The following is a 14,487-nucleotide window of genomic DNA, read 5'->3' as shown; positions in this document are numbered from 1 at the left end:
TATGCAAGCTTCTGCTAATTTTACCATCTGCAATTCATGCAAATGTTCACCTATGTCTCTATTTATGTAAACACCAGGGATCTATGTTTAGTGGCCCGGCCATTATCAGCTGGCGCTGAAACAGAGCTCTAAGGATTAAATGAATGTAGAAACCTAGGGAAGATGAGAGGCTTCTGGAGGTTGGCACAGCTCAAATGACAGGGTGATAGGACTCACAAAAGCTGTCCCAGACACTCAGGAAGTCTGTGAGGGGGTGGCAGTGGATATATGTTTGTCCACAGTTGGTGTCTAATGATTTAAAAGCTGTCAGTTTGTATGGTAACAGTGATGAGTTTTGAAATTAAGCAGAAAAGCTAATCTCTCTCCAACGCCTCCAAGGTTTTGGTTAAACTATCCTGCCACAATATGAAGTTTCAGTTTTTCACTTTTTTGTTGAACGCTGAAACAGCTTTCCTTTCTTTTCAGTCGTAGTGAATAGGTAAGGTGGCCCTGAAAGGTCAAATGCACTGCGACATAAGAAAGCATCAGCAAATGGAAAAATGTTGCAAAAACACGTAAAAATCAAGTGAAACTGCATAAAGCACAACAGAAAGAGAAGTAGAAAAAACAACAAAGCTTTTTGAAATATTTTTATTTAGTTTTTTTTAATGCCCTTTACCAATCAGCATCACCCATCTAGCAGCTTTTCCCCTCAGAAGTACCAAATAATTACTCCCTCCCGAAACCTGAAAGAGGTCTTATTGGTTGTGGCTGTCGTGCTTGAAATACACACAAAAGGTGGAGGCCTCCATAAAAAGGCACATAGCTTCCTGTGTTGGAACTTTGTGGTTCTTAGATACCGAGAGGTTGACTTTAAATGCTTTATGTCAACCCTGATGCTCAGTGCAGAACTGAGATATTTGTGAATGTTAACAACAAATCTCATTCAACCTAGAAACCACAACTGAACTGCAAAGACCCGCTGCATTAAGTCGGCATGTCTCCGTTGTCTCTCACGGTAGTCAGAAAGTCCCGTTGAGCTGGTTAAAACCAGTTCCGGGGGTTAAATGACAGGTCTGGAGATGCTGGAATTACACAGTCTGCTACAAAGCTTCTGGTGCAGGACAATTATGGAGAAGTTAGCCGTCATTGTTTAAATGCCTTTATGTTTTCCAAGGTGTGGCGGATCTACAGAGCAAGCACTTCTACAGGTATTTCTCACTTCTATTTACAGTTGTTCCTAACATGCCAGTGGCCTCCATGTGTGCTGCCTTCTCACAGCTCTGTGTTTGTGAGGAGCAGGAAAAATGCAGGCCAGACTTTGAACTAAGCACTGAAAACCAGCTGTTGCTCCCTCAGCTTCCCAGGTGTGTGTGTATATATACTGCGAGTGTGTGAATGCAGGCTCGTCACCAGGTGCCTCATCTTATGTCTTCGGCACAGCTTACAAACACTAATTACCAAGGTAAACCATTCCCAGGCCAGTGAGAGGTGCACATTATCAGGCAAGTGCTTTTGGCTGTGAGCGTGGAAAACAACGCCAGCGAGAGAAATGTGTCCAAACAGAGGTGTCAGAAACTACAGCATTTTCTGATTGGGCCCTTTTACAAGCTCATAATACAGCAGAGCACGTTGTTATGTAATGACAGACTAATGACATAAAGGAAACAGCAGGCAGGGTGAAGATCAGGCCACAAACATGCACTCTGCCTGTCCATACATATTCAAAGAATACTTATCCAAATCTGATCCTGGAGTGACATTGTGCATACTGCTACAATAAATAGCTGAATAGCTAACATACACGTATGTTCAATATCAAGCAGAGTGTTAATTATCAATGCAGTTAGCAGTAAACTGAGTGCTGCAGACATTAGTAAATCAGTTTTCTCCCCACTATGTTTTGCACTTTGCGAAAGGAACTCCCAGAAATATAAATGCAACAGGTTCAACCACAAAAACCTCTGAGTTCCCACCTCATACACACAATGCCAACGCTCCGCTCTCTTTGTAAATACTGAAAGTACTTCATCTGATACAAATTAATTGTGTCAGCTTTAATCATCTTAACTTCACTGTTCAAGTTCGAGAAAAAAAAATTGAACTGCAAAATGAAATGGTGGTTGTTTTTACAGTTCTTGAGGGGAAAAAATGCTAAAAAAAAAAAATAAAAAATAAAAAATAAAATACCAAAAATAAATATTATTAGTTTATTAAAGGTTTTAAACACTGAAAAGCATAGGTTTTGCTTTGGTGTCATGGTGCAACAAAAATAGAAACAGTGGTCAAAAAAAAAAGAGAATATGTGGTATATTCACTGGTATTTACAGTGTATATATAATATTATACATGTCTATATGAAAGTTAATATAAATACACGCAACAGGAATACATATTAACTAGCTACAGATATTGTAATACACATTAAAAATGAATGCAAATGCAAAATTTTGGCAGAACATGATGTGCACAGACATAAGACAGCAGTATGACAGTTAAAGATGCAACTACATCTGTTCTATTCATCTGTTATCAAACCAGATTTCAGGTTAATTAATAACGTTCAACAGGCAGGTCTGTGTGCATGTAAATGTATTCTGCACTCTCTGATGTTTGCAGACCAGTGTTGGTGCTGAAACTTTTTAAGTCGCACAAGGCTTCTCCTCCCAAACATGGGAGGGATACATACTTGCTGACTCCACCCTGATTTACTTCATGCTACTGTATAGTGCTGAGAGAATACTTCACCCCACACCAGTGCATCCCTTCCACCATGCTCCAGGCCCTGCTAGCTGAGCTCATGCAAAGATCATATAGTTATGCTCACTGGATGCCTTATTAGTCTGCCTTGCTATTACCAGATCACTGCCTTTTCGAGTTCAGAACTGCCCTAATTCTTTGTGGCATATGTTCAACAAGGAGCTGAAAACATTCCTCCAGGATTTTGTTCCATGTTGACATAATTGCGGCAGATTTGTCGGCTGCACAACCCAATGCAAATCTCCCGTTCCGCCAGATACCAAAGGTGCTCTATTGGGTTGAAATCAAGTGACTGTGAAGGTCATTTGAGTACAGCAAACTCACTGACATGTTCAAGAAACCACTTTGAGACGATATGAACTTTGTGACCTGGTGTGTTATTCTGCTTGAAGCGGCCATCGGAAAATGGCGACTCCATGGTCATAAAGGGATGGACACAGTCAGCAACAATACTCAGGTCAGCTATGATGTTTAAATAATGGTTAACTGGTACTAAGGGGCCCAGATGGGTCCAAATGGGACAGCAGAAATCAAAATTAAATAGACCCATGTGAACTGGACCCTCAGTTTCCTGTTCTTAGCTGGTGAGGTCGTCTGCTGCTGTGCTTCAAGGTTTCAGATGTGTTTTAGATGCTCTTCTGCATACCTAATTTGGTAATGAGTGGTTATTTGAAGTAACTGTTGAGTTACCTTCCTAACAGCTTACCTTACCTGACCTTCGGCATTAAAAAGTCATTTTTTCCTACTGCTGACTCGATGTTTTCTTTTTTCTGACGACTCTCTGTAGACCTTAGAGATGGATGCAGGAAAATCCCAGTAGATCAGCAGTTTCTGAAATACTCGGACCAGCTTTCAAAACCACTTAAATCCCCTTCTTCCCCATTCTCATAATTGATTTAAAGTTCAGCAGGCCGTCTTGACCACGTCTACATGCGTTGATGCATTGGGTTGCTGCCATGTGATTTCTGATTAGGTATTTGTGTTAAACAACAGTTTTAAAGGCGTACCAAATGGAGTGGTCGGTTAGTGTATTTGCATAAGCAGAACTGCTTGGTAGCTTGTTCCTCCTGCTCTCCCCTCTCCTGACTGTAAGATGCCATTGAAACCCAAGTAATGACTTGATTTAATTAAATCCTGAACTGTAATTTGGTGATAAATGAGGGGAAACACAGACAGGGGCAGGCAAAATCTTGTTCTGCTCCGACGCCTCCCTCATAACCTTTACAGAATTACCACAGAAAACGACACACAATGTATGCCTTTTATTTAATGCCTGCATGTCAGTGTGGGTGCGTATCCCATAGACATACAGAATCTCTATACCATACCCACGTTTGCACTCATTCTGCTGAATCACCCACTATGCCAACTAGATCTCGTAAAGTTGGGTGCAATTACACTTCGGTTTGGCGTCTGTGGCAGCAAATCAGGCTGTGGAATTTATTCAAATTTACTTAATGCACACAGAAACACATACATGCTTCACCCAGCATCTCGCTGTGTGGTACGTCCTCTCCTGAAAACTCATAAAGTTGCGGCTTTGTCGAAAAAACTCGTTATATTTTGGAGCCTCTCAGCACCTCTGCTAATGGTTGACATAAAATCAAAACAGTTTCTGGCAGGGCAGAGGTTGAAGCTAGCGGTATTAATGAGGCAAAAGAGATGCTTTTTTCATAAATACTGCAGATCTGAGTTAGATCATAGGAAAGCTGGTGTTTTTCCAACTCTAATCCAAAGTTGATGCTTTTTTTGTTGTTTTTTCAGCCTGTTTTTAACATGTGTCTCTGTGTAAACAAGCCAGTGTTCGCCACACTGCGAGACTTTTACGGCGTCATTTGAAGAGTCATTTTGGAGATGCGCGTCATGTCTGGGAAACACTGGCTTTTATCATTTGGGGGAAGGAAAAACAAAAAAAAACACATCTCTTCAGCAGCTCTTTCAAAGCTCTCTTTCCCAGCAACAGGAAGTCTAGTGGCATTTGAAACTCAAACCAAAACCAGTCCCCCCCTCCACCCCACCCCTGCAACTTTGATGAGCATAATTGGGAGTTGGTTCTGTGGAAATGAAAAGGTAGGGCCGGCTCAATGATGTATAATCATCGCGGGTAATAAAAATGGAGAAGTAACAGAAGGCAGGAAGGGAGGGTGGGGTGCGTTAAAACAAATAAGAGTTTACAGTTGCTGGAAAACAGAAAAAAGAGAGATACAGCCATCCTAAAAATACAATGATGATAATAATAATTTTTTAAAAAGGAGCTTGACCTGTTACTCTTACTTTCATTTGCACCAGTGATTTTTGTTCCTCTGAAAACAGACGCGGGCAGAGGGAAAGCGAGGCCGAGCAAGTCTGTAACATCCACTAAACTGTAGCTGGTAGGCTGCTTCAGGCTGTAACAGGATATCATAATGAGCCGGCCCTCCCGCTGGGCATTTCTTCCTGTCTCTGCTCTGCCTGAGACAGTCTACCTGAAGTAGGCAGCTAGCCCTCCTCTGCCTTCTGTTTTCTTTAAATATGCCCCCCCCCCCCAAGTTACCTCTTCACCCACAGCAAATGACTGCCAGTGAATTATGGAAGGTTGGTAATTATTTCTAATAGGTTTTGTTCTTGTGATCATGGAGTAATTACTGTGTCAAAATCGCACACTGATTACATTATGATATCGACATAACAAACCCCATTTTACAGTTATTATGACATAATTACTTTTATAATGACATCCAATTAAATCATGTTGTGTGTATTCAGCGATCTGCTCTGAAAAACAGTTTGATTGTGGTCGTGAATTTATAGTTGTGTTTGAGGTGGGGTAGATGTTATTTGTGTTTTTTGCCTTGTTTTTCTAGGTTTTTAGGAATCAGAAGACTGTTCAGCCACTCTCCAATCTGTAGATAAGCAGCTTGACTGTACAGAAAGTAATAGGCCTGCTTTATGAGAAGCAGGTACAGTTGCAGGAGCTGATTGGAGCTGAGATGTGTGTTATAGCCTGCAGCAGCCAGGAGCTGGTTTGGTGGAGTTGTAAAGCTACCATGGAGACAGACGTGCAGGGGAATGAGTTTCATTAACAGAGTACTCAGCAGGACACTGTCAGTCACGATGTTACTGGAGCAGAACTACAATGAACTGCTAAACGTGAGCATGTCTAACAGCATGCAACAAAATCTAATCAACAACAATTGAAAAATAAAAAGATTTAATTCAATTCAATGTTATTTATACAGCACCAAATTACAACAACAGTCACCTCAAGGCACTTTATAACATAAGGCAGACCATACAGTAACACATACAGAGAAAAACCCAACAGTCATATGCCCCCATATGAGCAAGCACTTTGGCAACAGTGGGAAGGAAAAACTCCCTTTTAACAGGAAGAATTCTCTGCCAGAACCAGGCTCAGGGAGGGGCGGCAGATCCAAAGAAAATAACTAATGTAAAAAATCATTCACAAAATGGGATAACTTTAACTGCATCCTGTGTTTAGAGCTAATGTGAAGTTTGAAAAGCCCCTGACACATTTAGATAGAAAAGGCTCCACGGTCTGATGGAGCCCCCAAAGTAACTGACAAACAGTCCGTCCCTCATGCTCCCTGATCCTGGTTCTGCTGGAGGTTCCTTCATGTTAAAAAGGAGTTTTTCTTTGCCACTGTCACCAAGTGCTTGCTCATAGGGGCTGTGTGATTTTTGGGGCTTCTTACTAATATTGGAGCGTTTTTACCTTAAAAACACCAAGCTCCTTGAGTCGTCTGTTGTTGTGAATTAACGCTATATACATATAATAACACTGACTTGAATTTAGCAGGTCTCTAAAACAAAGAGTGCATTACGTGGTTGAGGAGAAACCAGTGTTTTAACTCATAGGTCAACCAGCAGACTGTGGTTTGCATCTCCTTTGGATCTTTGTGGCTTGCACTCATTTTTTTGCCACTTAATTATTCGGTTCCTTTTCATCCATATTTTACTTTAGCAGTTCCTTAAAGGCACTTGGTTAACTTTCGGGGTAACGATGACCCATTCAAACTCTCCAAGTCAAGGTGACTACTCTGTCTTACTTGTGCAAAAGTGACGGTGGCATGGAAATGAGAATACGCTGTTTCTTCTAATTGTTTGATATATTTAGGAGTGATTGCACTTTAAATAAGAGACAAGGTGACATAACATCACAATGGTTTCTGGCAGGGCAGGGGTAGAAGCTGCCAGTACTAATGAGGCAAAAACAAAGGAAGAAGTGATCCTTTTTTCATTAGTGTTGTGGATCTGAGTTATATCATAGGAAAGCTGGTGCTTTAACAAGCAAGGTGTAGAGTTTTCTTTTAGCTAACTCGCTTAACAACTGGGTTACTAGCTCCATCATGTTTAAACTCTCAGTCTCATTTCCACATAGTTTAAATAAAAGATATCTCTGGGCACTGTGATGTAACCCACTGCAACTCATGGGTGGTTCTAAATAAATGTGAGCATGTGAAAAGCGGTATACCCTTACCACTTCTGCAGAAATTAAGCGGATAAGCAGCAAAGTGTTGCTAATCCAATGACTGATCATCACCAAGTGTGAGCACCTGTATAAAGGAAGATGTTTAGGCCGTTTGCTGGTCTGAAGTGTGTGTCAACAGAATGCCAAGGAGGAAAAACATCAGCAAAAATTTTAGAAAAGACACTGAAGCATCGGATACACGAGACCAAAGTGGAGATGACTGGTTGCAATGCACAGCAACACGGTGAGAACCAGCATATCAGCACAAACGCTACATACCAACTATAAAGTACATCTGTGTGTGTGATGATTTGTTCAGCAGACATATCACCTGGGCATCTTGTTGTCATTGAGTCAGTTGTGAACCCCTCTGTGTGCCAAAGTATTCTAGAGCCAAATGTGAGGTCATATGTAGTACAGCTAAAGCTCGGTCAAAACTGGGTCATGCAGCGTAGTTACTGCTGCTAAAAGTTGTTCAACAAGCTGCTGATTCCTGAAGTGTATGTTGTTCTTAACAGGACTACATGCATGTGAAAACATTGTATTTCACAGATCTTTATGTATTCAACGACTGAGTAATTATCTGGTAACAGTATTTTCAGCTTGCGAGCTTGGTTAGCACAATGCATCGAGGTAATCGTTAATGGGATGCTAATTTTGGCTTGAAACAAAATGTAGCTAGGGGAAAAATTAAACAGGCAACTCTTTAGCATGTCCTGGAGCATAAGCCCTATGGTTCAAAGCTAGATCCCTTTAATTTTATAGATCTTTAGGACATAGTTTAAATAGGTGAGTTAGATTAAAAATAATAATCCAGTCAGTTGTCATAAACCAAAAGATTTTCTGCTACAAAGTGAGGCATTAACATTGAGGTCCAGAGTGATCGTCTTCCTTTTAATGTAATAATCTTGGATATCAGTAGAAAATGTCACTTAAAAGAAACAAAAGATGGAAGGATATTACCGCCACCCCAACATCCTGCCAGTAGTGTGACTTTGAAGCTTTATTTAAGTGCCTAGAGAAATAGAATACATATAAAATCCCATTAAAAACTCTTATTGGGCGGTAATAATATCCCAACCAAAATGCTTTTCCCAGCACATCAGCTATATTCCTGTTGTATCTGGGAATAAAAACCCAGTGTAGCTCACTCATGTCAGTCACAGCCTCTACCCTTGAAGAGGTAATAACATCCTAAATGTGATTACACATTCACATATCATGTCGCTGGAAGAGCTCCCTACAGGTCGTGAGAACTGTCCAATCCCGGCGGTGTCAGCGTCTGACTCTCAATCTAATTACTTAAAGGTTGGCCGTGAGGCAGTTTTCGCTGTCCATCAAGCTCAGACCCCTGATTCTTGGACCTCACTGTAGCGTTCTTCATTGTGCAACTGCTTGCACTGTTCAGGAGGAGAGTTCAGAAACCTCACCACAGCCAGGCCATGGGAACTGAGAGAAAACTGGAAATTGATCCAGAATGTGGTTATGAATTCATGTTTCATTTCAGACTGTTTCGAGGCTCTTACACAGTGTGAATGAATGCAGCAGGAAGGGAAAACTCTTGGGGTAAGAGTGATGTGGCATATGCTTATGAATGAGTGACAAATTGGTTTCTGTAAACCACAACTGGGATTCAACAACTTGGCCTTGAATTTTTCATCATATCCTAGCTTATGCAGAATCCGATAACAAGACTAGTATTTTTATAAAGCTGATCTAGCACAACTGAACCTCATAATGAACCAGATTTTCTGAATATGATCATCACTGGGGAGAACCTTTTAGGTTATCATCCTGCCAGCATAGTTTGGGCTCTGTGGTCAGACTGAACAGTGCTTCGCTCCTCAGGAGCAGCAGCAAAGGGGGAAAGACTGCCCGTCAGACTGTCAGCGCTAATCGCACCTCATCTGGTTCCTGTTTGCAGTTTTACAGGGCTGCTGCCATGTCCCAGTCAGCATGCTCATTCTTTTCCCTCTCGCCTTATGTATTTATTTGCCCTGCGCAAACACTTGCAGTTGTTAAGTCATGTTTTACTCCAGGACACTATGAAGGAGTTTGTGCTTTTTTACATACAACGCCCCCCTGTGACAATGTGGTCTTCATTGGGTTTAGATGAGATTAGATGAAACTTTAATGGCACTTGCGGTGCAGCTGGATTGTTGCAGCTGCGCATAATTCGACACAGCTTGGATAAAGTAAGACATAAACAAATGTGCCGTGTGGTTAAAGGTCTGGGGTGCAGAGCGTGGACAGCAGCAAAGTATAACTTTAGCTTAATCCTGAAAAACAAAAAAGTAGCAAATGCGTAGATTAATGTGCAGCCAGTTTATCTGCAAAAGAAAAAAAAAAAAAGCACCAGGAACAAGCATCATAGTGTTTGAAATTCATGTAGATGACATCACACACACCCTTGGTCATGAAAACAGGGAAACGGATGATGAAAAATTCCTGGACCAGGCTGTGAGAACGGAAGGCTCCTGCCAACAGCGGATACATCACACACACACACACACAGAGTCACACAAAGACACTAATCTACTGGTATGGGCACACATATACAGCAGAGGTACCCAGAGAATGACTAAGTGTCTCAAAACACACATGCACTGCTCACCACTCTGACATGATGTAAGTATGACAAAGGGACTGGAAGTGTGCAGTTATGTTCAGAATGACATGAGATGATGTTTGCATGTTTTTACATGGAAATATACAGGACACCGATCATCATTAAAAACCACCTGCCTAATATTAGAAAGTTCCCCGTGTTCCACTTAAACAGCTCTGACCCATTTGCGCTTGGACACAAAACCCCCGGGGGTGTCTTGTGGTGTCTGGCAGTAGGTCTTTGGCAGCAGATCCCTCGGGTTCTGTGGGTTGCAGGGTGGAGCCCCCGTGGTTCGGGCTTGTTCCGACACATCTGGTGGATGCTTGATCGGACTCAGATCTGGGAAGTCTGGAGGCCAAGTTAAAGCCTCGGGATCTACGTCACTTTCCTCAAGCCATTCCTGCGCAGTTTTTGAGGTGTAAAGGAACATATTGTCCTCCCATTTGAGGCTGCTGACTTCAGGCAGTGCTGCTGCCGTTGGTGGGAGGTGTATGATGTTGTCACTTTTAAATTGAACTGTATCTTGTGTCTTATTAATTAACATACATTAGGGAGGTCAGCTTTGACTGGGTGATCGAGAGTTTAGCTGGAAGTCTCAGTGCAGCCCTATTGTTCAGTGTGCAGCACTCCACAGCTATTGATTAACTATTGAGCAGGTAGCACATCATTCAAGTGCCACATTAAATTTGAGCAAATATACATTTTGTGCAAAAATGGTGGATCCGCATAGGAGTGGAGAGATATAAATCTAAATTTACTGCATGAAAGATTATAAATGTGATCCAAAATCTAGTAAAAACTCTCGGACCACCTGAGCCCACAGCACTGCTTGGTTTGTCTGTGAAGTGATGATCAGAGATGATTTTAAACATTAAAGATCTTGTTCTCCTTTTAAGGACAGGCATTCCTGTTGACATGTGATCAAAAGGTTTTTTATTATATTGCTAACTGGCTTTTACAAGGCAATGCATTGCAGGCAATGTTTGCACAAAAGTAATGCTATGAATAGTGGAACACATGACTTTTTACAGGCAGTTTATAAGAGTTGGAATGCATGGCTTAAAAATGGGTTTAATGTGTAATATATTTATTTATTTTGAGCAAAAACCGTAAGACTGATCACGGGACTCCTATGTCTCAGCTAGCCTGCAGCATCTCTCAGTTTAACAAATATTTAAGATATATATATATATATATATATATTTTAATTAGGAGTACATTTTCCCTGTAACCCCATATTAAAAACAGAAGCAGTTAACCAGGCTTCATGCTTTGTTTTTCGTTTTTTTCACTGCGCCAGACGGAGGCTCTAACATGGCACCAGCCTGTTAGTTCGCCAGCTCATGGTGTTTATAGACTTATTAACAAGAACATCAGTGATGGTGTCAATCACTCACTGTTTCATAGAGAGGCAGTGACTGGCTCACAGTAAGATGTGGGTTTTGTTTTGGGGGGGGGTTGTTATTGCTGTTGTTTTACAGATGGAGTACTGTTGGTGGGCTGTCTGGATATTTGGCTTCAATTGTGTTTTGGAGAATATGCTTTCACGTAGCTCTGTGGAACAAATCAGATCAAATAGACATGGAGTTCAGTGTTTTCAAATGGTGCATGTGTGCGTGTGTGTGTTGCTCAGGCTGCTGGTGGTGTTTGGGCACCATAGTAGTGACTCCTTTAAACACCACTGCCAAGTCTGTCCCTTTATGCCTACAGTGTATCATCATCTGATGGCTGCTTCAGCAGGATATTGAAACCATGTGTCAAAGCTCAAATCATCTCAAAGTGGTTTTTTGAACATGACAATGACTTCACAGTACTCAAATGGTCTACACAACCATCATATCTCAATCCAATAAATCACCTTTGGGCTGTAGTGAAATGGGAGAGTCATATGGGCTCAAATTGTGGTCATAAATATTTTGTACTTGTAAATCAGTTTTGTACTTTGTATGTGTAAAAAGAATTTGTGTGTGTGTAAAAAAAATTTGTATGTGGACTTAGCCAAAATATACATGTGAAACTCTGCACTCAAGTTTCAAGTTACAAGTACGAATTTTGACCCTTTTTTTCTTCCTTTCATCTGATTGGCCAATGTCATGTCAATCACAAATTTTACTATCCAATCAGAGAACAGATGGGTTTGGCTATTGGAGGGGTGCTTTATGGAGCTATTGGATATTTATATAGAGATCCTCCAGCTTCAAACTGTATTACCCTTCAAGGACCTGCAGTTCAAAAAAGCGCCCCTCCGACAGCCAAACCCATCTATTCTCTGATTGGATAGTTAAATTTGTGATTGACATGACATTGACCAATTAAATGAAAGGAAGAAAAAAGGGGTCAAAATTCATAGTTGTAACTTGAAACTTGAGTGCAGAGTTTCACACGTATTTTCTGGCTAAGTCCACACACATCTTTTTTACGCACACACAAATTCTTTTTCCACATACAAATCTTTTTTACCCACACACAAATTCTGTTTACACATAGAAATCCTGATTTACAAGTACAAAACTGATTTACAAGTACAAAATATTTATGACCACAATTTGAGCCCATAGAGTCACACCATGGATGTAGGTGACAAATTTGAATGCATGAATTTGTGTTTTGAAAGAACTAAAAACTTGATCTGTACTGAAGTTTGGTCCATTTTCAGTGTCGTTTCCCTGCCGTATGATTGCATTTGGCTTTGACCATCAGGCACATCATTGCACGACATCTAGCTTTAGTAACCATACAAACATACAACATCCTGTTTAATTCTTCTGCAACTTTTAATTTTTAGTTTTTTAGGACTCTCTCAGTCAGAACATGGTATATCATCTTTAGAAACTGGTGAGCTAACTTCAAACACATTAAACTTTATATATTCTCTTTCTCATGGATGTCTGGGTTTATTGTAAGAGCTGATTTTTTAGTATGCAAGCTGAGCTTTAGCATTAGCTGAGAAGATTAAAACAGTTGTTTTGTATTGAGATGAGTATCTTTTGTCCTCCATTTATGGGCTGTTGTAAGTTTTGTACCTTCACTGCTTTAACAGAGCGCTCAGAAGAATTTCATTCACCACTAGTGAGCACAGAGGCTGCTGTTGGTGCTGCTTTAAAAACCTTACATAATGTTTCTCAATAACTAGTACTACTATTCAAAGTAAAACAGGTAACTTTGGTTCCTGTTTTAAATTTTTCACAAGAAAATCTCAGGTTCATACTCTAATTCTTTCATTCTTTTATGAGAAAGAATCTTGAGAGATAAAAGTGTTTCCATTTTTATTTATTTTTTCTTATACAGTAATAGGAACCACAAATGGATTGACTCTGAGTTGATGCTAACCCAGGTACCATCAAACCCATCCTATACCAGGCTAGACTGGGCCTCCTGTCATCTAAAGGGGACAGGAGTTAAGCCAGTGCTTCCTGTTAGACTAAAGGGCTCTCAGATTCCACCTCTGGTCTAAATTATGTCTGCCTGTCCCAGACGGCCATATAAACTCCTTTTTCTCCTCCTTCCATACTGCCATCATGCCCATGTCCACATCTTCCCCCTCCCACTCTCCAGACAGCACTGGAAAGACTACCCTGCCCAGGAAAAGATAGGATACTACTGGCAATTCAGTTAGTTGAAATTACAGAGTTTGAAAACAGACCTTTCGAATTCTGTCCTAATATGAACCTTGAGCCATACCTTTGACCAACTTCAGAAATACAAGTCAAAAATCCATATTCTCTTCACCCAGAGCTAATGTACAGCACAACATGGGGCAAATTTGTATGATTTTAGCCACTGGACTAGTCTGTGCTGTGCTCTGTACAGCTAATATTAGAGATCTACTAGATTGGCTGGATTCTCCCCTTTTGTTGGGATCTGATAGGCACCACCAGGGGCCTGTTGCAATAAGCAAGATGTACATACAGAGGATATCTTTGCATTATCTGGCTTCACTTACCTTTGCATTAGCTATCAGACTAAACGATCACACGACTTAATAAGTTAACCCAGGGCTTCTCCGTCTAGCTATGAGCATGAGGAGCATCTGACAGTCATAAATATTGATAAGTCTGCTGGCAGCAGAGCACCTGACCTTATAAAGAAGGATGAAACTATACTATGGGGTAAATACGAAGTAGTTAAATACATGATAGAGGCTGAAAGTAACACAGCAGGTACAGACAAAGTTCGTGAGTTTGATTGCGGTACAGTAGTTTGGTACAGTACACATAGTGCTGTATATATTTTTCCTCCAATCTACACTACTATTTTTTTTTTTTTTTTACATGAGTGTAACCAAGCTAACTTTTTTTGGTAGTTTTCTGCTACAAAGAGCCTTCTGTGAGGCCTGCAGAGAGTCCTGGGTATTTTATAATGTGTTGTTTTCAAACTTTTTACATTCAAAGCAACATTTGTGGACTGCAAACAACGTCCACTGATGTGAAAGTTTGCAGAAGTAATTTTTTAACTTCAGCTCTGGCCTCTAACTCTGGCTTCAGACTGCAGAAGTCTGGCCAGTGTTGAGGAGACAGCCTTAATCTGCTTCTCACTCTTAATGCTCCACAGATGACGAACACCACTGTTGCCTTAACCACACAGGATGCTGCAGACTCCTGGACTGAGGCAGGCTGTTAGGAACAGTTTGGTGTTGATGGGCTAAAAGAAGAAGAGAAAAAAGTAGAAA

Source organism: Oreochromis niloticus, linkage group LG9 (genome assembly GCF_001858045.2).
Source record: "Oreochromis niloticus isolate F11D_XX linkage group LG9, O_niloticus_UMD_NMBU, whole genome shotgun sequence".
NCBI classification, from domain to species: Eukaryota; Metazoa; Chordata; class Actinopteri; order Cichliformes; family Cichlidae; genus Oreochromis; species Oreochromis niloticus.
This window is presented reverse-complemented; position numbering follows the sequence as displayed.